Below are 9,648 nucleotides of genomic sequence, written 5' to 3' on the forward strand. Positions count from 1 at the left end.
GCTTCTTTAGAGCATCTTTGGTCAGATGATAGAAAACTAGTGATCTAAAGATGCGGAAGTGACTCACATCCAGTCGCTTCCCCGAAAAAGCCTCCATAGGTGTCTTCATCGCCAAAACACGATGAGGACTTTTGTTCTGAAGATACACCGTTGTATTGCATGCCTTAGCCCACAGATGAAGTGGTAGGCTTTGGTCATGCAACATCGCTTGAGTTGTGCCCACAATAGATCTATTCTTCCTTTCGGCCACCCCATTCTGTTGTGGGTTTTGGGGTGCCGCCAGTTCCCTTTTAATTCCTTCTGTTGCACAGAAGTCTTTAAACTACTGGGAGATATACTCTCCACTATTGTCGCTACGCAAGGCTTTTAATTTCTTCCCAGATTCTTTCTCTATCGAGGCTTTAAACTCACAAAACCTCACGAAGGTCTGATCCTTCTTTTGCATAAAGTAGATCCAACATCCACGAGAAAAATCATCAATGAAAATAACATAGTACCTTTGTTTAGCGGTGGAGGTTGTAGAGAATGGTCCACATACATCTGAGTGAACTTGCTCCAGGATTGCTCCAGCTCTAATATCCCGATCCTGAAAGGAAGCTTTAGCATACTTACCCAGGGTGCATCCTTTGCATGTATCCGTTTGTTCCAATTATCCCTTGGCTAAGCCAGTAGAAATTTGCTGCATGATCTTCAAGGCCCCATGATGCAAGTGGCCTAGTCTTCTATGCCACATCTCGCCAACATCTTGGCTTGGAATCACCTCTACTTTGGAACTCAGTGTAGCACAGTCTTCTACCTCCAGCTTGTAGATATTCTTTACTCGAATCCCAATTCGCTTGGTTTGTCTAGTGCCGATATGCCTCAGGAAAATTTTTCCTTTACTAAAGACTACATCATAGCCTTTATCTTCTAGCATAGCAATAGACACAAGATTCTTTTTCAAACTTCGTACATACTTAACAGTAGATAGGGTGAGAGAAGCACCATGTTCCCTCTGAAACACAATTGTACCTTCACTTGAGATACAATACTTTCCATCATTGCCCATCTCGATCCGCATCTGGAGATCCTTCTCCTCCAATGTAATGAAAAGATTCTTGTCACCCGACATGTGGAAAGAAGCTCCACTGTCCAAGTACCAAACACATCCCACCATGGATGAAACCATGCATGCGATAAGCGAGAAATCCAGCTCATATTTTGAAGCTAGTGCATCACCATCAGACCCCTTAGAGGAACCCTTCTTGAACTTCTTCTGTGGACAATGCATAGCATAATGACCCACTTCATGAAAGTGAAAGCATCGCACTTTTGACTTGTCAACCTTCTTACCACCATGAGAAGATTTGGATTGGGATGCCTTCCCTTTCTCTTTCTTAGCTTTACTTGCTAAAGCTATATTTTCTTCATCATCTTGTTTTGATGAAGATCCATCCCTAGTGCTTCGCCTTATCTCCTCCTGCATCAGATCCGACCAAATTCATTCCCAATCTAACAGTTTCTCTCTTCCATTAACCGAGTCCTGGTAGCTCTGCTAGCTCTTTGGAAGACCAAGGAGTGCTAGACTCACCATGTCGTCATCAACAGTCACGACCCCTACACTTGCAAGCTCATCCCTACAGGTGGTGAGCTTATTCAGGAACGTAGAGATTGTGTCACCCTTTTCGCACTTGATATTTCAAAGTTTGTCCTTCAGCGCCAGCTTCCTCTGATCACTGCTATACTAATAAAGATCTTTCAATGTTTTCCACATCGAAAACGAAGTCTCCTTCCCATGGAGGCTCAAGATAATGTGATCTCGAACTCCCTCCAGAAGGATTCTCCTTGCTCTAGCCACACACTTTTTCCATTTCGCCAGTTGAGTAGCATCAGTCAACTTTTGGACTTCTTGATCAATGAAGTCCTTGAGACCGTTATCTTCTAATACTGCCTCCATGCGATCCTTCCAGGCTATATAATTCGAACTGCCATCAAGGGCATATTCGAGTCTTAAACCACTGAACGCCATCGATGAAATAGATGTGATAAGAACTCAATTCAATATTCAGAAACCAAACTTCGTACTTCTCCTACTTGTATACTGTTCTTCCTTGATCACCTTTGCTCTGATACCATGTAGAAATTCCCACTGTAGATCACCTGGTAATGCAATGTACTAAAGCAAAACACTTGATCTACTTATATAAACAATTTAGCAGAAGCTTAATCAAACATGAGAAACATCAAGCATGAACAGATATAACTGAGAATGAGAAGTAAGCAACCATAACACAGAAGATATATCACTAGGGAAAGCACCAGCCTAAAACCCCAACTCTGTATTATCATACAAGTGGAAATCTTGTTCAATTTACAAAAAGAATTAGCTCTCAAGCTATCTTGATCTCTCTGCACTCAAACAAATACAACTCATAGACTCAATAGACATAGAATATATCTTCCTCAAGCCCCCCAAGCCTCCTATTTCCTCGCGCAGTTTTGATTGGGGTCCAATGATATCACATGTGTGAATTGGCCTCATCACACTCATTGTAACCTCAGGTCCAACTGCGCAATCCATAAGGAATAATATTCCTTCTGCATGCAAGGAATTTTCACCAAGGAATATCCTAGCAACTGATAGTACACTGTCCCTCCATCTGATCTCAACTGGGTCTCTAACTGAACTGATATGCATGAGTTATTCACGCGGGAAGCTTCGATGGGACAATTGCTCTGAAAGTGCTTTTTCCAGCGTAGATGAATCTTATATTGGGTATTATTTCGATCCGGATCTAATGTCTGATTGCGAACATTATTGAGGTCAGTCTTTTCGGATTACGGGTGACAGGCGAATGCCAAAGTCTGAAAGGGAATACTCAATTATCTGAATTACAATAGTTACATGCATGCAAGCATTAACTAATTGAACTCTCATTAATTTAACAAATGGTTAAATTAATCTAACTAGACTTGACTAAGTTAAACTAAGTCAAATGATTACAACTCATCCTTATCTCTTTAAGTGAAGGTTAAATTCCTTAATTAATGGAGAAACTGTTGCATGTCCCCACATAGACTTCGAGATTAAATTTCCTTAACTAATTAACTCAAGATGAATTAATTAATTAACTTCCAAATTGCTGTTGATATCAAATTCGAATTTTACTTCCTATGTTTAGTCTAGGGACTGACTAAAATAAGAATCGATCTTGAACTGCTAAAAATAGAACTTTTGTTTTTAGCACTTCCATTTTTCATTCCCTATTGCCCAATCCAGCACTGGTACCCAAACTGCTATTTATAGTAGTGCTATTTTTAGCACTTCTATTTTTAGCATTTCTTGTTGCCATTTTCAACACTCCCTCTCAACAAGAAAGGCTTCAACACGAACCTAATCCTGTACCTCTGGAATGTTTTGCATGAAACACATCTACCAAGTGTGGTTGCTCCAGCGATTCTCGAAACAAAAAAACTCCCCACTGACCACTCTGTTGGGCAAGAAACATACTCTGATGCTGAAGCTCTACCTGCTGCTGACAAGTTCTCCCTCTCTGACCTTTGAGCTGCTACAATACTCCATGCATCTCGCACCATTGCAGCCTCCTAGCTCTACACGGTCCTGGGACTCCTGCACTGTAGCTCTCTCTGCCGCTCCATCCGCATCTGTCTCTACCCAATCAGTCAATCCTGCTACTCCTCATCGGGGCTCCTGTAGCAAGGTCGAATCAAAGAGGTTGGGTACCTCAAGGATCTTGCCCCTCCTCCTTGGGATGATCACTCCACATTGCCCCACCTCCCACTTAGAGGTATCGTTGCATGTGATCCCTCTGCCCGTGAGAAACCTCGGGAAAAAACCTTGCCTTGTGTTTCTCAACACTGCAATCAGTTGCCTGCGTTACCTTGTAAAGCAATTGGGAACTAACCACTAATTTGTCTGCAGGTCTAGGGACAACATCCCACACACTGTTCCGCATGATAGAATCGTACTCTTCTACCATTGCATCAACCTAGACTGGTTGCTACACTGCCTCCTGAAAAGAAGAAGGTTCGGTCGCTACACACTCCCCAACCAGGGCCATGTAGCCACTGTATCTCTTGGGAGATCTCCTCTGTCTACGATGAGAGGATGGCTGCCCCACATTCTCTCTTGCATCCTGCATCAATCTCTCAGATTCCCGTGAGCATTTTTGCCCATCTTTGGAAGACTCTCCAAGAGTGGTGGTCTCCACTACTAGATCCTCTACATGTGGTTGATCCACATCATTAGGAGGCTCCTCCTCCTTTGGAACTAAAAGTTCCTCATCGCCATGCAACTTGAGCTCCCTCTCAAGTGACACTCGCATGGCTCTCTGCTCGTTGAACTTTAGATCCCTGCGCACTACAGTCCTCTGATTGGCAGGCAGAAACACATGATAGTTGTGAGGTGTATCTATGTACCCCACAAGTATCCCCAACTTAGCTGTTGGGTCTAGCTTCTTCCGAGCATCTTTGGTCACATGACAGAAAACTGGTGATCCAACGATGCGGAAGTGATTCACATCCGGTCGCTTCCCCGAAAAAGCCTCCATAGGTGTCTTCATCGCCAAAACATGATGAGGACTTCTGTTCTGAAGATTCACTGTTGTATTGCATTCCTCAGCCCATAGATGAAGTGTTAGGCTTTGGTCATGCAACATCACTCAAGCTGCTCCCACAATAGATCTATTCTTCCTTTTGGCTACCCCATTCTGTTGTGGGTTATGGGGTGCCATCCATTCCCGTTTAATTCCTTATTCTACATAGAAGTCTTTAAACTTCTGGGAGATATACTCTCCACCATTGTCGCTACGCAAGGCTTTTACTTTCTTCCCAGATTCTTTCTCTGCCGAGGCTTTAAACTCACAAAACCTCAAGAAGGTTTGATCCTTATTTTGCATAAAGTAGATCCAACATCTACGAGAAAAATCATCAATGAAAATAACATAGTACCTTTGTTTAGTGGTGGAGGCTATAGAGAATGGTCCACATACATCTGAGTGAACTCACTCCAGGATTGCTCCAGCTCTACTATCCCGATCTTGAAAGGAAGCTTTTGCATACTTACCCAGGGTGCATCCTTTGCATGTATCCGTTTGTTCCAATTTTCCCTTGGGTAAGCCAGTAGAAATTTGCTGCATGATCTTCAAGGCCCTGTGATGCAAGTGGCCCAGTCTTTTATGCCACAGCTTGCCAACATCTTGGCTTGGCACCACCTCTACTTTGGAACTCAGTGCAGCACAGTCTTCTACCTCTAGCTTGTAGAGATTCTTTACTCGAATCCCAATTGGCTTGGTCTATCCGGTGCCGATATGCCTCAGGAAAAATTTTCCTTTACTAAAGACTACATCATAGCCTTTATCTTCTAGCATAGCAATAGACACAAGATTATTTTTCAAACCTGGTACATACTTAACAGCAGATAGGGTGAGAGGAGCACCATGCTTCCTCTGAAACACAACTGTACCTTCACCTGAGACACAATACATTCCATCATCGCCCATCTCGATCCGCATCTAGAGATCCTTCTCCTCTAATGTACTGAAAAGATTCTTGTCACCCGACATGTGGAAAGAAAATCCACTGTCCAGGTACCAACCACATCCCACCATGGATGAAACCATGCATGGGATAAGCGAGAAATCCAACTCAAATTGTGAAGCTAGTGCATCACCATCAGATCCCTTAGAGGAACCCTTCTTGGACTTCTTCTATGGATAATTCATAGCATAATGGCCCACTTCATGAAAGTGAAAGCATCGCACCTTCGACTTGTCAACCTTCTTCCCACCATGAGAAGATTTGGATTGGGATGCTTTCCCTTTCCCTTTCTTAGCTTTACTCGCTAAAGCTAGATTTTCTTCATCATCTTGTTTTGATGAAGATCCATCCCTGGTGCTTTGCCTTATCTCCTCCTGCATCAGATTCGACCAAAGTCGTTCCCAATCTGGCAGTTTCTCTCTTCCATTAACCGAGTCCTGGTAGCCATGCTAGCTCTTTGGAAGACCGAGGAGTGCTAGACTCACCATGTCGTCATCAGTAGTCATGACCCCTACACTTGCAAGCTCATCCCTACAGGTGGTAAGATTATTCAGGAACATAGAGATTATGTCACCCTTTTTGCACTTGATCTTTCAAAGTTTGTCCTTCAGCGCCAGCTTCCTCTGATCGCTGCTATTTTGATAAAGATCTTTCAATGTTTTCCATATCGAAAATGGAGTCTCCTTCCCATGGAGGCTCGAGACAATGTGATCTCGAACTCCCTCCAGAAGGATTCTCCTTGCTCTAGCCACACACTTTTTCCATTTCGCCAGTTGAGTAGCATCAATCGGCTTTTGGACTTCTTGATCAATGAAGTTCTGCGACCGTTATCTTCCAATACTGCCTCCATGTGATCCTTCCAGGCTATATAATTCGAACTGCCATCAAGGGCATATTCGAGTCTTAAACCATTGAACGCCATCAGTGAAATAGATGTGATAAGAACTCAATTCAATATTCAAAAACCAAACTTCGTACTTCTCCTGCTTGTATACTGTTCTTCCTTGATCACCTTTGCTCCAATACCATGTAGAAATTCCTACTATAGATCACCTGGTAATGCAATGTACTAAAGCAAAACACTTGATCTACTTCTATAAACAATTTAGCGGAAGCTTAATCGAACATGAGCAACATCAAGCATGAACATATATAACTGAGAATGAGAAGTAATCAACCATAACACATAAGATATATCATTTGGGAAAGCACCAGCCTAAAACCCCAACTCTGTATTATCATACAAGTGGAAATCTTGTTCAAGTTACAAAAAGAATTAGCTCTCAAGCTATCTTGATCTCTCTGCACTCAAACAAATACAACTCACAGACTCAATAAACATAGAATATATCTTCCTCAAGCCCTCCAAGCCTCCTATTTCCTTGCGCAGTTTTGATTGGGGTCCAATGATATCACATGTGTGAATTAGCTTCATCACACCCACTGTAACCTCAGATCCAACTGTGCAATCCATAAGGAATAATATTCCTTCTGCATGCAAGGAATATCCTAGCAATTGATAGTACATTGTCCCTCCATCTGATCTCAACTGGGTATCTGACTGAACTGACTTGCATGAGTTATCCATGAGTGAATACTCAGTTATCTGAATTATAGTAGTTACATGCATGCAAGCATTAACTAACTGAACTCTCATTAATGTAACAAAATGTTAAATTAATCTAACTAGACTTGACTAAGTTAAAATAAGTCAACTGATTACAACTCATCCTTATCTCTTTAATTGAAGGTTAAATTCCTTAATTAATGGAGAAACTATTGCATGTCCCTACATAGACTTCAAGATTGAATTTCCCTAACTAATTAACTCAAGATGAATTAATTAATTATCTTCCAAACTTTTGTTGATATCAAATTCGAATTTTACTTCCTATGTTTAGTCTAGGGACTGACTAAAATAAGAATCCATCCTGAACTGCTAAAAATAGGACTTCTATTTTTAGCACTTCCATTTTTCATTCCCTGTTGCCCAATCCAGCACTAGTACCCAAATTGTTATTTATAGCGGTGCTATTTTTAGCAGTGCTATTTTTAGCATTTCTTGTTACCATTTTCAACACCATTGAGCTGCACTGTCTAGTCTCAACCCTCAGTGACCAAGCATTGTTGCCCATAACTGCACATAGATTGAGGTTGCATTCCAGGCAGTCTGCAATGCACAATCCTCTAATCAACCTGGCTGACTGTCATCGAGAACAACACAGAAGTTTCCCAAGAAGTTATCTTACTCTGTGATTCCCGTAAGCCTATCCATCAAGCCTCCCCATGGTCAACTGGAGAATTTGACTTGGGCAGTGACCTAGGGCTGCACTCATCCCAAAAATTTCGCAGAAGTTGTCAACCTTCCTGCTTGTACTACCTGAAGAAATTGCGTAAGAAAGACGGATAAGCACCCATTGCCTGTCACTGCACTGTCTCTAGAAATTACACAGTTTTGTCAGTTAGTCCCCCTACAGGCATGCTTTCCACTCCTCCTAAAAATTTCCCAGTTTTCTTGGACAGTCCACCTGTTGGCTAGCAACCCGCTCAATCCAAAAATTGCGCAGACATGTCCTACATGACTGCCCCCAGATTTGCGCAGTTTTGGTCAGCAAGATCCTGCAATTTGCTCTCGGTCTCCTCTGAAAATTTGCGCAGTTTTCACTACTAGTGCCTCCTACTGTCCGCACTACCTTCCCCAGAAAAATTGCGCAGTTTTTCCTCCTAGCTAAGCCATATTGTGCATATGTCACTACTTTTCGGACTGCTCACCCAGCCTCTCAGTGACCTCTGCGTAGTTTTTCTTGACAGTGCCCCGAAGCCTCGCATCCCGGCCTAAAATGTGTTTTGCGCAGTTTCAGAGCCTTTCCCTCTCTCATGGTCACCTGCACTCGAGAACGAAAGATGATGCAACATGGTAGACTAGGGGATTTATGTATTTGATGTCGTCTTGTCATGAGTGATTGCAGAGACATGTACATGGATGAGACATGTTGTGATGATGAACAAGATGAACAAGGATCACACACTAGGAGACTTGTTCGTGAACGGATGAACACAGGAAGCATGCCAAGTACCAGCGAAGTGGATACATACACATGCAACATCAAGCAAACACCAAGACCATCGAAGACTCCGCACACCTTGTCATGCGGAGGTGAAGCTATGATACACCAAGAGCACACTCATCACTCAACAACACAACAACTCAACATGTCCACCAGCATCAACATGAACATACCAGCAGTGTCATGTCGAGTCATGTCATGAGTCACCTCGACCACATCACTACTCTAGGCCATACTGCTGTAATCAATGTAATCTAACGTGGAAGTCCAAGAGACCCATATACAAAGTTGAAGAGTCAAGTAAGTCAAACAGTCATGAGGGACGTCTAAGAGTCACAAGGGTCAAGTTCACCCTTGGCTATATATACCCGTCATTTGTACATGCAAAAGACTTTTCACCTTGGCTCCTCCCACATAGCCTTGAGAGTCTATAGTCTTTTCTTTGAGGAGTGAGCAGTGGCTCCAATGCCCCACTATTGGGGTTAGTGATGTATGGTGTACGGATTTTTCTTGGAACTTTCGTTTAATTCAAAACCCTGTTAACACACCATCACATTTTCACACATGTATTGTATTCATTTGTAAGACTATTCTTTAGATGCTTGTAATGCATGTTTCTTTAACTTGTACTAAAATAGTTGAAATATTTCTATCGTTTTAGTGCATATGTTTTTGGAAATGTGTTGTATCAGTTGTTAAAATTGTCTCGCTCGTGTGGACTACTCCGCCAGACACTAGACAGATTCATTCTTGTAAACTTGTTATAACAACCATCGCACTCATGTGGACTATTCCGCTGGGTGTTGTACGTGCTATATGTTCACTTTGTGTTTGTGACTGCTGCATCTATGTGGACTACTCCGCTAGACGCTGCATAGATCCTGATGTGTTGTGTGTCTCTAACCGAATTGGGAATATTCCCTTTTTACTTGAGACTCATTCTCAACCTCTCCCTCTGCAGTGAAATAACTTAGACACAAGTTACACTAAGCACTCACCAGGCACATGAACCTTGCTATTTGAGGAGTAAGTATACCACTGT

The sequence above is a fragment of the Pinus tabuliformis genome, chromosome 2_2 (genome assembly GCF_031772625.1).
Source record: "Pinus tabuliformis cultivar Carrire ecotype Pingquan chromosome 2_2, CPIR1, whole genome shotgun sequence".
Lineage (NCBI taxonomy): Eukaryota > Viridiplantae > Streptophyta > Pinopsida > Pinales > Pinaceae > Pinus > Pinus tabuliformis.